General features: G+C 43.3%; 1 long non-coding RNA gene across 1 annotated transcript; it reads left to right on the top strand.

The window, feature by feature from the left end:
* Positions 1–8,445: 8,445 nt before the first annotated feature.
* On the top strand, positions 8,446–10,123 carry LOC112400422 (uncharacterized). Its single transcript, XR_003003399.1, has 3 exons — positions 8,446–8,897; positions 9,060–9,144; positions 9,734–10,123. It is a non-coding gene; the product is annotated as an uncharacterized LOC112400422 (long non-coding RNA).
* Positions 10,124–19,740: the final 9,617 nt, after the last annotated feature.

The following is a 19,740-nucleotide window of genomic DNA, read 5'->3' as shown; positions in this document are numbered from 1 at the left end:
CATCCCCGTCCCCAGAGGGCCGGGCTGCGACCCTCGGCCAGGCTTTCTGCGCCCGAGGAAGAAGGGAAGCCGGAACGCAGGGAGGTCTTTGCCTCCAGCTTCCAGCCCTCTGAAGCAGGGAGTGGAAAAAAGTAAAGACAAATGGCCGGGATAGAACACCATTTATTCCTTTAACAAACACTGTAGGGACCGAATGCCTCCTGAGTCGGGCACTGTTCTAAAGCTGCAGACATGCAACCAGGCAAAAGTCTCTGACCTCGTGAAGCCTGCCTCAAATTAGTTGTCAAGCAAGTGCCAGGGCAGGCAAAGCACAAAGAGCGCCCACCTCCTGTCAAAGAACCGAGGCGAACGACAGGACCAGGTAAGGCCGGGTGAAGGATGGAGCCCGAGGGGCGAGCTGAAATACGGGCGTACTTTCAGGGCTCCCGCCGAAGGAGCCAGCTGCCCTTCCCGGCCCGGCTAGGCCCTCGGTGAGTACGTAGGGGAGCCGCCCTGGGAAAGGTCCAGGGACGCCTGGGCGGGGACACCCCCACCGTGGACCCAACTAGGGGCGGAGCCTTCCCGCTGAACGTGGTAAGCCCCCTTCCTCTGCTCGGATGCCCACCGAGCCCAGCCAACTTCACCTCTCTGCTTGTAACATCTTAGTTCTCTTCTCTTTTTTCCCCTCTTAAAATTCTTCGAGGCTCAATTCCCCTTTGAGGCCTTTGCTCACCTCTCCCATGGGTTCATTCTTGCTGCTTCCCCACTTCTGTCTTCAGAGGGCAGGATGTTAAGGCCGGTAAGGAAAGCCCAGTCTCTGACGGTGAAGACGCCGCAGTGTAGCAGACACAGGCCTTGGTAGTGTCTTCACTTGAGCAGCCCCTCAAGGCCAGTGTGAATCCATATTTGCGCAGTGGATCTGGGGGAGAGTTCCCTGTTTTAATAGCTTAAGGAGATTCGGTATGTAGAAGACATGCTTTATGAACACACTCTAATCTATTTGTCTTGAAACCAATCGCTTCCCGGTTTTTCGAATTCGGTACTTTTAATTTCCTTATCAGGATTTTTCTAAATGACGCTGTTATATGTCTATATCGTTGAGTTTGATGACCACCCACGTAGCGTGTGTGTATATGTGTGTGTGTACAGATTTAATCCATTTGCTCTCACGAGATTATAAGGGTGATGACTACCCTTTCTTTTGTATCGTTTCATATTGGCTAGAAGAGTGCCTGGCCCAGGGAGCTCATAAAGAAACACTTGTGACTGAAACTGACAGGTTTCTTGATTGGAGTCACTTACGTTCACCCTGGACTTTCAGCATGGAGGTTGTATTTGAAAAGTTACACACGATCTAGAATAATCCTCCACCTCTGCGTTTCACCTCATCCATAGTCTACAGATTGCTTTGGCACTGGCCTTATAAATAAAGCCAGCCGGGTGCCCCTGCAGGACTCCAGAGCAAATCCGCCCACATCTCCATTGCCTAGGTTCCCTTCCGTGTCCTTGCACTAGTGTCTCTTGAACTGCCCTTGGCCTTGGCAAGGTTGATTGTTTTAACACTGTATCGTCCTCTGCTCCATTCTGCTTATAAATCCTTCCTAGGAAAGTGGGATCCTTGCATCGAAAGTAAATTTTATATAACCGGGAGTCTGCACAGTTACTAAACAATAGATTCTGAATGAATATGGCTTTGTTTTGGCCTAAAGCATTTTCCTTGAGGAAAGGCATCTGTTCCGCCCACCAGGAGAAAATAATTGGGAACATTCTTTGTGGTTTTCGTGTTTTCTTAAACCTTCGGCAGGCGTGCCCACTCCGGCTGAATATGTGTGGAGTGCCACCTACAAATGCCTGATCAGGAACATGCCGGAAGGTACTCAGTTATTAGCAATGATCATTTTTGGGGGGAGGGCGGGTGGGTATCGCTATTAACTTTTTTTTTTTGGAATGAAATAAGATTTAAAGCCAACTATCCATTCAACTAATCACTTACCACTCAGGAGGGCAGGAACCATGGGGCCGTATATTTTGCCCAGAAAATCAAATATTACAAGTTTTCTTGCTCTTCTTCTGATCCAGTCCTGACACACACGCGCGCACACACACATGCGCACACACACACGCACACACACACACACACACACACACACAGGGACACGTGCAAAACGATTTTGACTTTTCCCAGAACTTTTCAGTATTTTAGTGGCAGGTGAGTGAGTAGGAGTTTCTGAAGTTCAGACTGCTATGAACTGAAGCGTCCACTACTTTCTAGAATGACTAGCAATACTTCTTTTTTCTTTTTTTTAATAAACTTATTTATTTATTTTTGGCCACATTGGGTTTTCGTTGCTGCACGCAGGCTTCTCATTGCGGTGGCTTCTCTTGTTGTGGAGCATGGGCTCTAGGTGCACGGGCTTCAGTACCTGTGGCTCGCGGGCTCGGTAGTTGTGGCTCGTGGGCTCTAGAGCACAGGCTCAGTAGTTGTGGTGCATGGGCTTAGTTGCTCCGTGGCATGTGGGATCTTCCCGGACCAGGGCTCAAACCCATGTCCCCTGCATTGTCAGGTGGATTCTTAACCACTGCACCACCAGGGAAGCCCAGCAACACTTCTATACACATTTAAATGAGGCTGGGAGCTGGGGCTGTCGTTAGTAAGCAAAGTGAATGCCCACAGATCACAGCAGGAATAAAGACTGTTCTGGGGGAAAGAAGAAGTGCAGTAAAATCTCTCTCAGAATCATGCTTTTCTTTCTCCAGTCTCTCCAGTTACCCCGAGAAACACATGACCTCGCTCTCTTCAGACATCTCAGGATATATTAATACTCTGTTTTTCCACCCTAAAAACAGAAAATACACTCTTCCTTATATTTTGTTTATCTAGATCAGTCACCCCTTACCTCCCCATGTGCAGCTGGAATCAGAAAGCCTTGCCTGCCGAGGCAAACGGTAGAGGCTTGTGTAGGGGCCCGCTCTCAGAGGAGCAGATGTACTTTCTCATTGTGGCCTTTTGAGGGAGGGGAGTCCAGAGGTGGGAAGCTAAAGGTGTGTGGCCCAGAGAAACGGGGGATAAGGACAGGCCTTGAGGTGGCTTTGCCCATTGAACTCAAGCTGCTCTTTCCTTCCGGAAATCACGGTTGAGTGTGCAAAGGTTTTTTGTCAAAATCTCAGAAGTGTTTGTCTGACTCAGAACCCAGAGCGTGTAAGGAGCCAGAAACAGCCCCAAAGAAAGAGGAGCCCTGGCCAACTCAGAGCCACCACAGCGAAAGATTGTTTCACCGGGAGACGGGAGACCCCGGACTTAGGCTGGCTTCACTGCTAGCAAACAGCACAACCTTGGTCTAGAATCCTCTCTGCCCCTTTTCCTTACAGGAGACGTTTACAGTGGAGTCTGTCTCCAGTGTATATGGAGAATTGAGAATTCTTAGAATTCTTCCATTCTCTAAGCTAGTGATGCCAATTCTTTTTCAACTTAATCGTGCTTCTGTGATGATACAGGACTAGGACCAATTTCCGGGCCTCAACTCAGAGGTGCCTGGAGGCTGGCAACAGGGGATGAGTAGGTGCTCCTCCCCAAGTCCATCCAGTCACGGTAGTTCTCTTTCACCTGTTACGATCCTGGTTGGGAAAGAGAAATTCTACTGATAACCAGAAAGAAAGGGAGAAAAAAGAGTTTGGAAACCACTGACTAAGGCAAGTGTCAGGAATTGTATTGAATTCAGGAAAACAATAAGTTACGCGTGGGTAGCCACCTTTTCATGTTTAATACCTGTTTGGTATCATCAAAAGATGCCAGGTGTGGTTCCGAGGTAAAGAAAAATAGTACAGTACATAAGTGAGCTGTAAATCGTAAGGAAATTCTGTCGTCATTAGCCAAGCACGGACATCCGATCTGCTGTTCCACAGAGTCCCACGGGTGGCATCCGGAACAATCCTGAGATCGGGACGCCCCCTGAAAATTCGGACAACCACCAAACACTGTGTTTGATCATATCCCGTGGTCAATAAATGTCCTTTTTCTCTCCCCCGAAATCGTGTAGGCTCTGAAGGCTTCTGTCCACGTGGTGAGAAATCGTAGTAAAGAACTCAAGACACGGCCACGGATCTTCCTTTCTCAGACAGTGAGCCCCTTCTTTCAGAGGTCATGAGAGAAGGACCCTCTCACTTTGTGATCATTGTCTCAAGGGCAGTCTTTCCTTGGCTGTCAGCCTTCATGTAAGGGGCCCAGAGCCTAGTATACAGCTTCACGAATGTGAAAAGAGTGCCGCTTGTTAGCAGGCAGAGACAGAGAGCTTAACTCATCTTACATCAAGGATCCCTCGATTGCTTTTGAAGTTCAGGATAGTTCAAAGAGTTGTCAGAACCCTTTTCTACTGTGATTACTGCTCTCAGCCGTCTGTCATCTTTATGGTCAGAAAAGTGCCTGCCCTCGTCTATCCTAAAACAGCCTTGGCGACATCCTAAGGCATCGTTTTATTTCCCAAATTTTATTTCTAGGGGCACAGTTGGCTTTGATGCTTTCCCCATCTTCCCGGACCACAGTCTGTCCTTGCTCATTGTCTGGATTATCTTTTACTGGTCCTTCGTGAAATTAGGAGGGTAAAAAGCATGCCTTTCTCTGCAGATTGCTAGTTAAACAGAAAGGCAACCAGGGCAAGTAAAAGTGAGGGGAGAATCATTCAGATTCAGATTTACTTTGTGAAGCACCTGTCATGTCCCAGGAACTGTTAGATATCTTGAAATATATTTTCTCATTTCATCTTCCCAGCAGTCCTTTGAGGAAAGCCAGAGTTTCCCCCATGTTACTGCAGAGAGATGGAGAATTAATGGAGAATTTGCCTGGGGTGACACTACCGGTGACAGGTACAGGTCACCTTTGTCTCCTGACTCCCCTTAGACACCAGTGCGTTTCATTCGACACTCTGAGGCCCTGGATTTTGGACCAAAGCGCTCCCACGTGAAGCTTTTGCATGTTTCCCAAAGTTTTCTTCATGACGACTGGCCTCCCCATCTTTGATCTGGGGTAGACCTTGGCGTACGTAGACAAACTCTCGCACGTGTTCAAGAGCACAGTGCCGAGACAGCTAGCATCTTTGTGGAACAGCCTAAGTAAAAGATGTGAGCCAGACTGAATCTGGGTCACTGGAGGTAGTGTGGTGACTAAGGCCGGCCTGGGGTCGAAGCCCACCCAAGGCGTGGGCATCCTGTTTATCCTGGCCAAGTTAGTCATCCAGGGAATGCCTCAGTCTGCACCGTCTGTGGGCAGTTATGTCAAAGAATCTATCTCCTTGTCTTTGAGGACAAAGGGGAAGGAGTTCTCATTCCTCTCTTGCTGTTCATGATTGCTACCGAATTACAGCATCAGGGCTGGGAAGAAATACACTCTTTTCCCAGTTGTTCCCTTGGAAGAATGAATTTATGACGAACTCTAGGTGTCAGAGCCTAGGCTTCTTTCACGCCTACCATTCCTGTGTGTATCCCTCCACGTGTTTCTAATTCAAAATTCCTGGTCTACGGTGTTTTCTTAAAGCCCTATGGCAAGGCAAATTTGCATCTGCATTAATAATTTTGTGAAGGTATTTTTAGATAGGCTGGAGTTTTTCAAAGCCCAAAGGCAAGAACTAACCAGCGACCTGTTAAGCCCTCAGGCGAGCAAAAGTCTTCAAATGAAATTCTAATTCCTGAAATAAATTCCGTTCGTATCTGAAGGGATATACAAGTGCAAAAGACACTCATGGTATCAATATTTGTCCCATCAGACAGTTAGTGTGGAAAACAATTCATTCTTTCTTTTCTTTCTTGAATGACTTTGTAGACACACATAAAACCAAACAAAAATGTGAGTGTTGGCCCATTATTCTAGCCACTATTTTTCACACTTACTGAGGCAAGCGATTATACTATGGGACTGTTAAAAAACACTATTTTAGGAATTCAGAGCACTTCCTAATACCTCTTTCCTCCTGGCTGCCTAGATTTCTGTTTGAATTTGATCTCAGCCCTGAAGGGGGAAGCAATGTCCCATCCCTCAGAAGCTGTGTGGTCTGGTACACGAATGGACCGTCACCTAGCCTGTGAAGTATAGCAGCCTATTTTCACTTTACATCTTGCAGAGCTGTTATCACATGACTACCTTTTTGATTGAAATGCCCACAATGAAGTACTCTACAGTGGAGTTTCTACAAATGATGGATAAATTAATTAACTCTGTGCGTAACTATTAATACAATCCCCATTTTAAAGATGAGAAACCGAGCCCCAGGAAGGCTTTGTAACTTGACCAGAGTCACGTGTTTGTGAGTAGCAAAACCAAGCAGGACCCTGCGGGGCTCCTGGTCTAGGAAGCCTTTCTGTCCCCCATTTCTTGTTTGTAGGTAGCAGGCTCCAGCGTCCATGGCCTTCCCATGGAGGTTCAAACAGTTGCTCATCAGGGAAGGGAGGAGATGCAGAGACAAGGGAAGCGCAGTCAAGAAACAATGGTGCAGCCTTGGGGCAGGGTCCCGGTTCCCCCTCCAGGGATGCACAGAACAATGTCTTTGAGTTGTTTACAGAACTAAAACCCCCATCAAATGGAAGATGAAGCATTCTTCATTCCAGAAGACAGGAAGCACAGAAGCTCGGCAGGAGACCTCCTGAGGCCAGATTAAAGGCTCGCAGGCCCTGCACACACCCTGGTCCTTATCAGCACCCCCACCCTGGAGCCATTGCTGCAAAACTCCTCACCAAATCCTCCCGGGTTGGGACACACAGTTTTCAAAGGCAGGAACCTGCTGTGTCCCCCTTTGCCTGGAAAAGTATTAAAGCTCTTCTTTTTCTACTTCACCCAGCTGTGTCTCCAAGATTCCATTCAGCGCCGGTGCACGGAGGCCGCGTTTTCTGCATCAGTATTGAAGCCAGAATTGGAATGCGGGTACTTGGTTCCGGTCCTGGCACTTTAAACCATCACGTTTTCATTCCTCCACGAGTGTCTCCGAAAAGACATTTCAGACTTATGAAATGTACATTTATATTAAGCACTTGGTGTTTATTTTATGACTCCACACCGTTTTAGTCATAAATATGTAACTTAAAAATTCTACTGCCAACAACAAACATACATCATTTTGATTCTGGTCTCACATCAAAAGGACAGTGCCCCAAGCCTACAGGAGCTAGGCACTCAGTCAGTGAAACCATCACGGTGTCTTGGATGGAATAGCCTTTTTAGTGGCTATAGAAATGCGAAATGAATCTTCTGAAACCATCCAAAGGGAAAAGGCCCTGTTGCCCTGATTCTTAGCGAGAAGACTTTTTGCCATAAAATCGCCGTTACTGTGTTCCTGGGTCTGACAGCCCGTGATGAGGGAAAATCATAATTTGTATTCACATCAGTGTCTGAAGGACAGAAGTAGGAAAAAGCAAAGGCAGTGAGGTGACTAACTTGTTTCTGGGGAAAAGTGAACGTTCTAAGTAGGAGACAGAGTTTCTGTTACCTCTAACCTTGAGGTCATCATGGACTTGACCAAGACGGCAATCTGTCGGGAGCTTCGATGCATGCGTGCTGCTGGACCCAAGAAGCTACAAGGTAAATAAAAGGCGTGATTGCTGCCCTCAGTGAGATCCCCCTGATTTGGGGCATCCAGTCATCTTCACGTGTGTTTGTTTCCACCTGTGATGTGACCTGTCCTCTTGCGTTATCTACAGTCTGCAGAAAGCCCTGCAGACTGCACTCTGCCCAGTCCGCTCTTAATGTTCCTGAAAGCTGTCCTCAGGTTACCAGCTTCATCTCTTCATCTCTAGATCCCTGCTCTAAAAGGCTGAGCCTCCCCCTTGACCACAGGAGAAGAAAAACCTTCTCCTTGGGCGTGACCTTCTCTTCCTTACCCACCGGGTCTCACACTCCCGATGCACCGCAGTTCCTGTACTCACACTTGCTGGTCCTTGCTTATTTTCTTATGCTCACTCCACAGTTATAGATAGCTCAATCTGGAACTTCGTCTATTCTGATTTACTCTTCTTATCAGCTTCTTTTTCCCCAGTACTTAACATACTGCACTCATCGAATAATCATCGCTAACTCTACTGTACCAGGCACCATTCTAAAGATTTCATGTATACTCACATCTTCATTCTCACAGCAAACATACAAGATGGGTGTATTACTTTTTAATTTATTTTACTGAAGTGTAGTTGACTTTCAATGTTCTGTGAGTTTCTGCTGTACAGCAGAGTGACTCAGTTATACACATGTATACATTCTTTTTCAGATTCTTTTCCATGATGGTTTATCACAGGATATTGAATATAGTACCCTGTGCTATACGGTAGGACTTGGTTGTTTATCCATTCTCTATATAATAGTTTGCATCTGCTAACCCCAAACTCCCAATCCATCCGCCCCCCCCCATCCTCCTCCCCCTTGGCTACCACAAGTCTGTTCTCTATGTCCGTGAGTCTGTTTCGTATATAAGTTCATCTGTGTTATATTTTAGATTCCACGTATAAGTGATACCACATGGTATTTGTCTTTCTCTGTCTGAGATGGGTGTGCTCAATAGGATTTACAGAGAAGCAGAGTAAGAACAGAGAGGCCAAGCGATTTACCTAAGACCACTCGGGCTGTAGGTGGCAGAGCCAGGTCTTGAACTTGGTAAGTCTAATTCTCGAGTTCCTGCTTTCGACCATCACTCTGCCTCTAACAGAAGGGGTCCAACCGGTACAGGAGGCCGTGTAGATGCCCAGTCACGATCTAAGCATTGAAGTCAGAGGTACAAGCTAACATCTTTTTTTTCTCTCCAAAAGGGCTGTTATTAATTCAGTGGAGGATTTTATCATTAATGGTGTCTTAAAATAAAGATAACACTAAGTAATTTTTTTGGCTGAATAAAGAAGTCTTTCCCTAACTTCTCTCCTTTTCTCACCATCACTGAGCCATCACCAGGGTAAGTCTCATCCTTCCAAAAACTTTCTAGGACAAATCCTTAGCCCCACTGCCCCCAAATTAATGATAATATCCTCCAGTTTTGCTGATGCACCCTCCCTGAAATTGACTGTAAACGCTTTGATGGCAGAAATCGTGCCTACTCTCTCTCTCTGGTTTTCAGTCCAACCACCCCTGGACCGCCTGCCCACCACAGCACTTAACTCGCATGTGTGCACTTCCGTGTTGAACACATCTTTTAATAGCTGGTGAGTGAAATTAACAAAAGTATGAAGTAGCCAAATGCAGTTACAGCCATGATAAATCTTCATGGAAGAAAAATGAATGGGGAGCAGCTCCTTCCGACATAGTGACGGAGACTGGAGCCATGTGGAGTTCATTTTCTTGCTTGGCTGTCAGTCAGAGTTGCGGAGCTTGTAAACGGAAGAGCTAAATTATGGAAAACAGGAGTCAAAATGTACAAATCTCTAGGCTCACACCTAAGTGAAAATTATTCATATAATTTTATTTATTTGATGAGCTGAAAGAAGACCAGGTGAGCACTTCCCAAACTGGAAGCAATGCAGAATCTGTCTTTTCAGAAGTCCTATGGTAATACTCATTCCAATATTACAAGGTTGTTTCTAAAGCCTGGCAAACAGCCCAATTCATATTGCCTGAGTGGTTTAAATAGAGTTATGATAGAAAAATCTTATGTAACAGATGGTTCACAAGACTCTAATAGCCAATCTGTTATAGCCTAGATGTCATCATTTTGAAAAATAACTTCTAGGAAAGTATCTTCTTCATATTTTGAAAGTATGATGTCAAATGAAATCCTTTGCTTTTTAATTTTAGATTTTAAATTTGTGTGTCACAATTGAAAACATGTATGTGTGTGCAAGCATGTGGCTTTGAAATAATAACTTCTGACTGTTGCCGCCTGGGGAGAAGAAATTTCAAGAGCCACTGAGCTAAAATGGGAAATGAAGGGTCGCTGTTCATGAAGATTCATACGTAAAGTAATTTAATGAAATGACAATTCACTTTGCATCTCCTGTGCTTTGGGCAATTAATTTTACTGTGAAATATTAGACCTCAGCTCGGAGTTAATGTCTTACAAAATAAAGAAACTGTCGTGGACTGAACCAAACATGCCACTTCATGATTAAAAACAGCATATAGGGAACTATACTCAATATTTTTAACACCTATAAGGAAAAGAATCTGAAAAAATATATATGTGTGTGTGTGTGTATATATATATATATGAATGTATAACTGAATCACTTTGCTGTGTACCTGAATTTAACACATTGTAAATCAACTATATTTCAATAAAAAACAATTTTTAAAAAACACATGCTGAGATTTTATTCTTAGAAATAAATTAATTCATAACACAGTAATGGAAAAAGCTTCCTTAATGAGCTTAGATAAAATATCATTACTCTCATGACGATTTAAGTTCATGGAAATGGATTGTATTTATTGTGACGTAAAAATACTGTTTATAAATAAATACTGTCTATAAAAAAATTGAATCACTGTGTTGTACACCTGAAACTAACGTAACATTGTAAATCCACTATAGTTCAATGAAAATAAATAAATAAAAATGCCGTCTATGATAGTTTCCTTGTTCCTTTCACCACAGATGCTGAAACGATGCGTTCGCAGCTGACGTGGTATGGGGTCTCCGAGCACCGCCTCATGTAAATGTGTCTCCTGAAGTTCATCAGGCACAAAACTTCACAGGAGAAAGGTCGCATATACTTCTGAAACTAGGATTGACCTTTCATTAGTAATTTAATTTTGAAAGATTTTAAAATGTTTTACAGTATACCAAATGCTGATGCGGGATGTTCATTTATTGTAGGCCATCATGTTACGATGAGAAGTACACACAATTGGAAGTTCTGTGTTCCACCACAATTAGATTTGTGACTTTAACAGCAAGGAAAAGTTAACTTGTCCTTAGTTTCTACAACTGCAAAAAAGAAAGTTTACCTGGTTGATTTCAAGATTCTGTTTCCAACAATTTCCGATTCAATATACACTTTGTTTCTTTTTTACTGGAAAAAAAATCCATTCTCATAGTCTTCCTTGTGTGGAGACAATTACATCTTAAAGGATCTTCTTTATTTTTCTTTAAAGGGAAACAACCTGTGTCCAGAGAGCTTCTACTTAGCTGGACATCACATCAGAGCAGTCGTGGTTTCTTAGAGATCTGTCTACCTTGACCTTAAGGACTTTTCTGGTCAGAGGCAGCATATAGATCACTCTAAAAAATGTTAAATGTTTAAAACAACAGAAAAACAAAATATTACTGGGGGGGTGGGGGGAGAATGTGAAATCTAAAAAAAGAAGAAAGGGAAAAAAAAACTCCCAAGGGAGAAATATAAGGGTCCTATAATCAAAATTTCCATGTGTTTAGAAAAAACTGTTATCCAAATTATTCTTCAAGTGTTTAACAGTTCAGGATTTTTATACTGCCTTTGGTCATGATCTTTTCATATGAATATGAGTTACAAAGTGACAGTGGCCAAGTTCTGCTTTGGCTTCTGCTGGTGGCTCTGCAGTGGCAAGCCTGTGATGTTTGAACTCCATGGAGCAATAGAAAAGGATATTGATTGATGGCTCTGTCTTCTATACATATGCAAATGGTGTTTGCATTAATATTAATATTGTCTAGATACAAAAGGAAACATTTCCTTTATCATTATATCATAATAATGAATATTAATACCTTCTAGACTTCAATGTAAATTAAAAACACTACAATCATTAAAACTTATCTCCTGACATTCTGCTATGGATTTGTTCTTTGCCTTCCTCTGAATCTAATATCGTGCGGTTATTCACGTCGAAAACACCAGGAGGCACATACAGGAGACTCTGTATCTGTTACTATGGTGACTATTGGACATATTTTGAAAGAAAAAGCAACCATTATTATGCATAAATTTAAATACTACTGTCCACCTTTTTTAGAATTGCCGTTGGAAATTAGACGTCGCATTTTAAAAATTGTTTAAAGTCGTATGCTTCCTGTCTCTTCTCAAGGAAAATATAGCTAGTTGGAACAACACAAACAAATAGCTGAGTTGTTAAGGAGAGTAAACTACAACTTTTGTTTGCCTCTAAAGATGCTGACACATTTTTCTGTACGTAGGCTCTAGAGACAGTCTGATCTGGCTCAAATCATAGCTCTGTCACTTATTGGATGTTTATTTCCCTCTGTAACATAAAAGGAACCATAAAGAGGAATTGGAATGCATTATGGATAAATTTGGTTTGAGTATGTGGACCAAAATCGTTTTTAGGGTGAGCGGACAGAGAAATAAATGTACAATATCTTATAGTATTTACTGATTTAAGGTGCCACGATTAGCATCTTAGAGACTCTTTTGCAGGTCATGCATCATAATACTGTAATTGATATCGGTGCATTCTGAAGTTGTATTTTCAGTATTTTATTTTCACCTTTTTCCAAAAAAGTATTGACTGTGAGTATCGGGCACTGTGCTAGGTCCTGGGAGACAATTGACAGTAGCCAGGATGAAGCCCTGAGAATCTCTAATACGTAGAGTCTGGGTCGAGAAGAACAACTGAGAAAAGGGGTCTAAGAAGAGCCAGTCTTGTTAGGTGTAACAAACACAAGACATGTCAGGAGAGCTGGGGAAACGGTACGTGTTCAGTTGTTAGAGGTAAGGAATGTGGTTACTGGCTAGCGTCTGTGAAAACTATTAGATAAAGAGCACATTGGATTTGGGACCATGGAGGTCATTGCTGACCTTGACAAAAGCAGTTTTAGTGGTAAGGCAATGACAGTAGCTAGAATAGGATGAGTGGAAGATTTAATTGCAGATTGGTTTTTAATTTAAATAATCCATTGCATTATCATTTATATACAATTAATTTGTGCATTTTAAGTGTACGCTTTGGTGAGGTTTGCCCCACGTAGACACTGATGATAGGGAACTGATGGGATGATCATGTGAGACACAGCAGGAAGGCGGCCACGTGTAAGCCAAGGAGAGAGTCCTCGAAGAAGCCAAAAATGCTCCCGCCTTGATCTCGGACTTCTAATCTCCAGAACTGTGAGAACATAAACCTCTCTTGTCCAAGCCACCCAGGCTATGGTACTTTGGGCTCTTTGCTGGGGTTACGACAGCCCTAGCAACTGAACACAAGTGTCTTCTCCCCACCACCTTGGGCAACTTGTCTTCTTATTTAAATGATGAGAGTTCTCTCTGTATTCAAGATCTGTCTTTGTCAGATATGTCTTTTGTCTTTTCTCATATTAATTGAGAACATTTTCTCCCACTCTGTGGTTAGCATTCTTAGGTGCTTAATGGTATCTTTCAAAAAGAAAATGTTTTAATTTAGATAGAGTCCGAGTTATCATGTGTTTATTTCAGGGTTTGTGAAGTTTCTTATATCTTACCTAAGAAATCTTTACCTACTCAGATTTATACGATTTTCTCCTATGTTTTCTTCTGGAATTTTTATAGTTTTTGTCTATGATCCATTTCAAGTTAACATTTGGGTATGGAGGAAAGTGAAAAAAATTACATTGTTTCCCCATTATGCATATCTAATTGTTCCAAGACTCTTTGTTGCCAAGATTTTACTTTTCCCAATGAATTAACTTGGCACCTTGGTTGATAATCATTGAGCACGTGTATGGGTCCACATCTGAACGTTTCGTTCAGTTCCCTAGACCTGTATTTCTCTTTTTCTGCCAATTCTGTGCCTTCTGAACTATTGTAGCTTTATAGTAAGCCTTGAAATCAAGCAATGTGAGTCCTCCAGGTTGGTTCTTTTTCCTTTTTTAAATTGCTTTGACTATAGATAATTTGAATCAGTTTGTCAAATTCTACCCAAAAATCCTGCTGGAATTTTTATTAAGATTACTTTAAATCTATAGATAAATTTAGGGAGAATTGACCTCCTAATAATATCAAGTCTCTCAGCCTGTGAGCATATTCTGACCCACATCCCTCATTTATTTAGGTCTTTAGTTACTCTCAGCAATGTTTGGTAGTTTTCAGTAGACAGATTTTGTACATATTTTGTGAAATTCACAACATAAATTTTTCTTGTTTTTAAACAATATTATAAGTGGAATTGTGTCTTTTTACTTCTTTTTCCAGTTGTGTGTTCCTAATGAATAGAAATAATATCAATTTTTGTATTAATATATTGATCTCATTGATCTGCCTAAATTCACTTACTATTTCGAGTAGATCTTTTGTGGATTCCTTATAATTTTCTACGTACACAATCATGTCATCTTATTATGGGTTGAAAGTCTCCCCTCAAGTCTCCCCTCAAATGACATGCTACAGTCTTAACGCCCAGTACATGTGAATGTGGCCTTATTCAAAAATAGGTCTTCACAGGTTTAATTATCGTAAGATGAGGTCATTAGGATGGACCTTAATCCAATAGGATTGATGTCTTTATAGGAAGATGGCCGCGTGCAGACACAGATGCACAAAGAGAGCACCCTGTGAAGATTAGGGCAGGTTATGGAGTTAAATAGCTACAAGGCAAGGAATATTAGGGATTGACAGCCTCACCAGAAGATGGGAAGAGACAGGGATGGTCTTCCCTGTAGAAGTTTCAGAGGGATCATGGCCCTGCCAAAACCTTGATTTTAGACTTCTAGCTCCCAGAAATTATTTAGTTGTGTTTAGCCACCTTGTTTGAGCTATTTGTTATGGCAGCCCAAGGAAACTGCAAATAGAGAGTTTTGTTTCTTTCTTTCGAACCTCTATGTCATGTATTTCTTCTTCCTGCTATGTTACAGTAGCTAGTATAACCAGTAAGATGTGGATTACAAGTGAGGAGAATGTGCATCCTTGCCTCCATCCTGATCCCAGAGAATTATGGATCTAGACTTTCACCTCACAGCTGATGTTGGCTGTGGGTTTTTATCAGGTTGAGAAAGTTTCCTTCTACTGGTAGTTTTCTTAGTTTCCTTAGTTATATTCATTTGGCGAATACTGGATTTATTAAAGATTTTTTTGCCTAGGGTCTGTAGTTTTCTTTATTTGGAATGCGTTTTTCTAGAGTTGGCATTAATGTAACGCTGACCTCATAAAAGGTTTAACTGGGTAATTGTTCAAATTTGAGAAGACTGTATGTTTGCAGTTATTGGTTAAGGTGATTGAGAGTGTCATTCAGATTTTCTGTATCCTTACTGTTACACCTTAGTTGTCCACAACTTAACCTGGAATGCTCCACTTGGTTTTGACTTCCTCTTTCTCTGAATCACATCTTAAATTTAAAAATATATATACTGGCCTTCTCCATTTCCTTAGGTTTATTTTTTTTGCGGTATGTGGGCCTCTCACCGCTGTGGCCTCTCCCACTGCGGAGCACAGGCTCCGGACGCGCAGGCTCAGCGGCCATGGCTCACAGGCCCAGCCACTCCGCGGCACGCGGGATCCTCCCAGACCGGGACACGAACCCGTGTCCCCTGCATCGGCAGGCGGACTCCCAACCACTGCGCCACGAGGGAAGCCCTATATATTTATTTTTATCTAATTCTTCTAGTAAAAGCTCACTGTGTCTGGTTTACTAACGTCCTACAAAACATCACCTCAGTCCAAGGGACCTTTTTCAAAGTAAAGCAGGTGAGACAATGGGCATGTGATAATAGAATCCACTGATCTCATCGTATGTAGACTGACCTGGATGCTCTTGGTCTGACAGAATGTTGGAATAGCCTCAGAGAAAAGTAAATAAGGTGCCAACTTAAAGATGATAGCCTGTAGAGTTGAGGCTCTGACCTTCAGGATGTGATTTAAACCTATGGCCATTCTATGGAGCTGTGTCCCTGGTAGTGAAAATATATGGTTTCAGAATCAAGGGTAGAAGGTTGGGAGGCTCTAGTAAACTCGTGGTCGTCATCCTGGGCTTTGGGGGAGAGCAGCTACCAGAGGCAATATTGATGCTACGAAAGCATCACTCCCTCCTGGTCCTTTTGGGCTCACCAGGCCCACATTCCAAGAGTAAAGGAAAGGAGTTTCCTGTATTCACTGGAGGAATTAAGTGGCATTAGTCATCATACGGAGACAAGATGGCTGTGTCCTAATGGAGCGCGAAGGATCGAGTCTGAAACTCAGAAGATAACTTCCGTGCTCTTCGTCACTTCCGCAGCCCGCCATAGCAGTGAGCGGGCAATCGCCCCATCTCACAAGGCGTAATAACCACAGAGGCTCCAACCTCGCAACAGGGAGGTCTGTGTTACTCCACTGGGAAAGCGGACTGGACCACCAGAGGTGATGGCCGTGCGCAAGCTGAGCCCAAAAGATGCGGCAGGGACAACACCTCGTTCCACACATCTTCCTACTAGAATCTTTCCATCGGAAGTGGTGATCAGACACCGCCTTGAAGAAGCAGTGAGGGGAACGGATGAGCTGATCAAGGGCCATCAGTGGATCCGGATAGTACCCCATCCTCGTGCCAGCCTTCCCAGGGCTGACCTCTGACCGCCGGCACATGCACCTTTTGACCGAGTGCTTCCTTTTATTTTCTGTTTATATATAAAGTCTTTTTTGTTTTCGCTTAATGATAGTAGTTAAGAAGTTATAAACCTACAAAATGGATCTGCCGTAACACCTGCCCCCATCATAATCACCGCTGTGTTGTCATTGTGTTAACAATGGCTGATAGGATCGCTACTTACTGGATTGTGTGGCATCGCAGTGCAAAGCAGACATGAGCACAGTGGCCATATACAGCATCAGTATTTGTATTTGTGGGGAAGACAGTTTCATTGTAAGAAAAGCAATCTATGATGGGGAATGAAGACAAAATAGAATTTAGTGTGTAGAACAGACATATAATTTGGAACTGAACTCATGAAAAGCTGGTAGCTTCTGGAAGTCACGTTTTGAACTGGGGTCCAATACTCGCACAATGGTACCAGGTATGTGGAGAGTTAACAGTGGAGCTGAACAAATAGAGTAGGCTACAAATAATATACACTTGTAAAGCGATCGGTCCATATGTCATTTAACAAGTTCTGGTAACTAGCATTTTAAAAAGCAGGATTCTTTTGTACATGATTCCAAAAATCTTGACTGAGTGTTTTCTTGGTGATCAGAACTGCACGGAGGCCAGAAGTGTTCTTAACCAGTCTCTAGTGGAAGTTCATGTATAAATATCCCAACTCCTTTGTCCCTCAAGTGGATCAACGCTGAGTTCAAGCTTCGTTGGCTGCTAGAATCCCCAAGGGATTAAGTTCCACTTACACAATGGTAATCTGCTTGTAAAATACTCTTATTTGGTTTAACTTTCCTATTTCCCTATCGGTGCTCGTTGAGATCACTTTTTAAACTTTGGCATCTGGTCCCCGCAAGACCAAACAAGGAGTATTTCCTCCTGCATGTCAGGCTCTTTCTTGCCTTCATACTTTTGCTTACAATGTTTTCTTCACTTTTTCCTCCCTGGCTAATGTCCATGTACCTGTGAGGGCACAGCTCTGACACCATTTCCCTCTGGAAACCTTCTGGAAACCTCCGTGCTGAGTTACGTGACTCTCCCCTGAGATTCCGGAGTGGGGGAGCATCTCCGTGACTCCACTGACTGCACTGGGTTATGAGTGTTAATTCATACGTGTTCACCACAGGCCCCCTCCTCAGATTCTTGAGACAGGAGTTGTGTCACAAAATCAGGCCCATGGCTGATCATTAAACGTTTGCTAAAGAAATAAATGCCTATGCATCTGAGCATGACACAAAAATATAACGTGCCTTAAACACTGTATTTTGAGCAATGCCAGCCCTATTGGTTTTCATGACTGGTATCCTAAAAATTCTTTTGAGTACAACAAAGTACTTTGAGATAGATGTTTGTTAAAAACAAAATTAGCCGTAGTAATTATGGATATAGTTATATCAGAAGTGTAAATAAAAAAGTAAATTGTGGTATCATGAAGCTGCTAGCAAAGCATTTGATGCCACATGTGACAAGTATGCAAATCGGAGCCATCCCCACGCAGCCAAAGCAAAAACTGCCAAGAACGGTTTTGATCAAATGGCCATAAGTTTTCAGCAATTGGTGGGCTCCCGTCGCACAGACAGGAGGAGACTGAGAATATGGTTTTTTTGGAAGTCCATGGCATCAAGTCAAACGTTGATAGGCTGAGCCCTGTGAATGTATCCACAATTGAACAGATTCCAAGCAGGAAATGTACATCATTGGGTCAGCATGTCCATGTTACCAGACGCACGGCAATGTACAGAAAACAACAACATTATTTAAGTTTTTGATGGTAAAAAGGTTTTATTTAAAAATATATACTTGTCCCTGCCACCACAAAAAAAAAAAAAAAAAAAAAATATATATATATATATATACTCACAAAAACTCAAACACGTTTTCTTCTTAAGTGTTAATTAAAGAATTATTATTGCTCATTAGGCATGTATTAAGAGATCAAGAATGCAGTGAATTCATATTTGTTAGGTGTGATTAGTGAATTCTTTTCCCCACCTGTTCCTTCTCCTCAATCAAAAGGTGTATAAAAGACAAGATGCTGCTAACATCACAAAATAAAACTGATAGACGGGGCCTCTCTGGTGGCGCAGTGGTTGAGAATCTGCCTGCCAATGCAGGGGACGTGGGTTCGAGCCCTGGTCCGGGAAGATCCCACATGCCACGGAGCAACTAAGCCCCTGCACCACAACTACTGAGCCTGCGCGTCTGGAGCCTGTGCCCCGCAACGAGAGGCCGTGATAGTGAGAGGCCCACGCACTGCGATGAAGAGTGGCCCCCGCTCGCCGCAACTAGAGAAAGCCCTCGCACAGAAACAAAGACCCAACACAGCCAAAATAAATAAGTAAATAAATAAAAATTCCTTCCCTCTACTAAAAAAAAAAACAACCTGATAGACGGACCTGTAATCCTGTTGTTACGTATTTGGCTGACCTGATTCATTGCAAGGGTTTTATCAAGTAAAAGTCTGTAGTAACATAGGTCAGCCACTAGAGGGATCACACTCCTGAGAGGATTAATTTCCCTGAGACGGTGCATCAAACATTAGCAAAGACTTGAATGCCTGCAGTGCGGTAACCCAATACCCAAACGGAGGAAATATGTCCTTTTTCGTGTGTTGAGAGCCTGCTGGGGGAACACACTCATCCAAAATTTTTATAATAAAAAAGAGAAGTTCTGTAAGAGAGAACCATACACAACTTCAGGAACAGAGACGAAGGTCCTTGGAGCTGATCAAATGACTCCTGGGATCAAACTCTAGAATTGTTGGGAAACCGACACCGGTTCTGTTTCAGAAAACAAGGACCTCAATTCTTTTTTTTTTTTTTTTGCGGTACGCTGGCCTGTCACTGTTGTGGCCTCTCCCGTTGCGGAGCACAGGCTCCGGGCGCGCAGGCTCAGCGGCCATGGCTCATGGGCCCAGCCGCTACGGGGCATGTGGGATCTTCCCAGACCGGGGCACAAACCCGTGTCCCCTGCATCGGCAGGCGGACTCAACCACTGCGCCACCAGGGAAGCCCAATTCTCTTTTTTTTTTTTTTAATTTATTTATTTTTGGCTGCGTTGGGTCTTCATTGCTGCGCGTGGGCTTTCTCTAGTTGCAGTAAGCAGTGGCTGCTCTTCATTGCGGTGCACGGGCTTCTCACTGCGGTGGCTTCTCTTGTTGCAGAGCATGGGCTCTAGGCGCACGGGCTTCCATAGTTGTGGTGCGTGGGCTCAGTAGTTGTGGCTCACGGGCCCTAGACTGCAGGCTCAGTAATTGTGGCGCACGGGCTTAGTTGCTCTGCAGCATGTGGGATCTTCCCGGACCAAGGCCGAACCTGTGTCCCTGCACTTGCAGGCGGATTCTT

This window comes from Neophocaena asiaeorientalis, unplaced genomic scaffold (assembly GCF_003031525.2).
Source record: "Neophocaena asiaeorientalis asiaeorientalis breed wild unplaced genomic scaffold, Neophocaena_asiaeorientalis_V1.1 scaffold51, whole genome shotgun sequence".
NCBI classification, from domain to species: Eukaryota; Metazoa; Chordata; class Mammalia; order Artiodactyla; family Phocoenidae; genus Neophocaena; species Neophocaena asiaeorientalis.
This window is presented reverse-complemented; position numbering and strand designations above follow the sequence as displayed.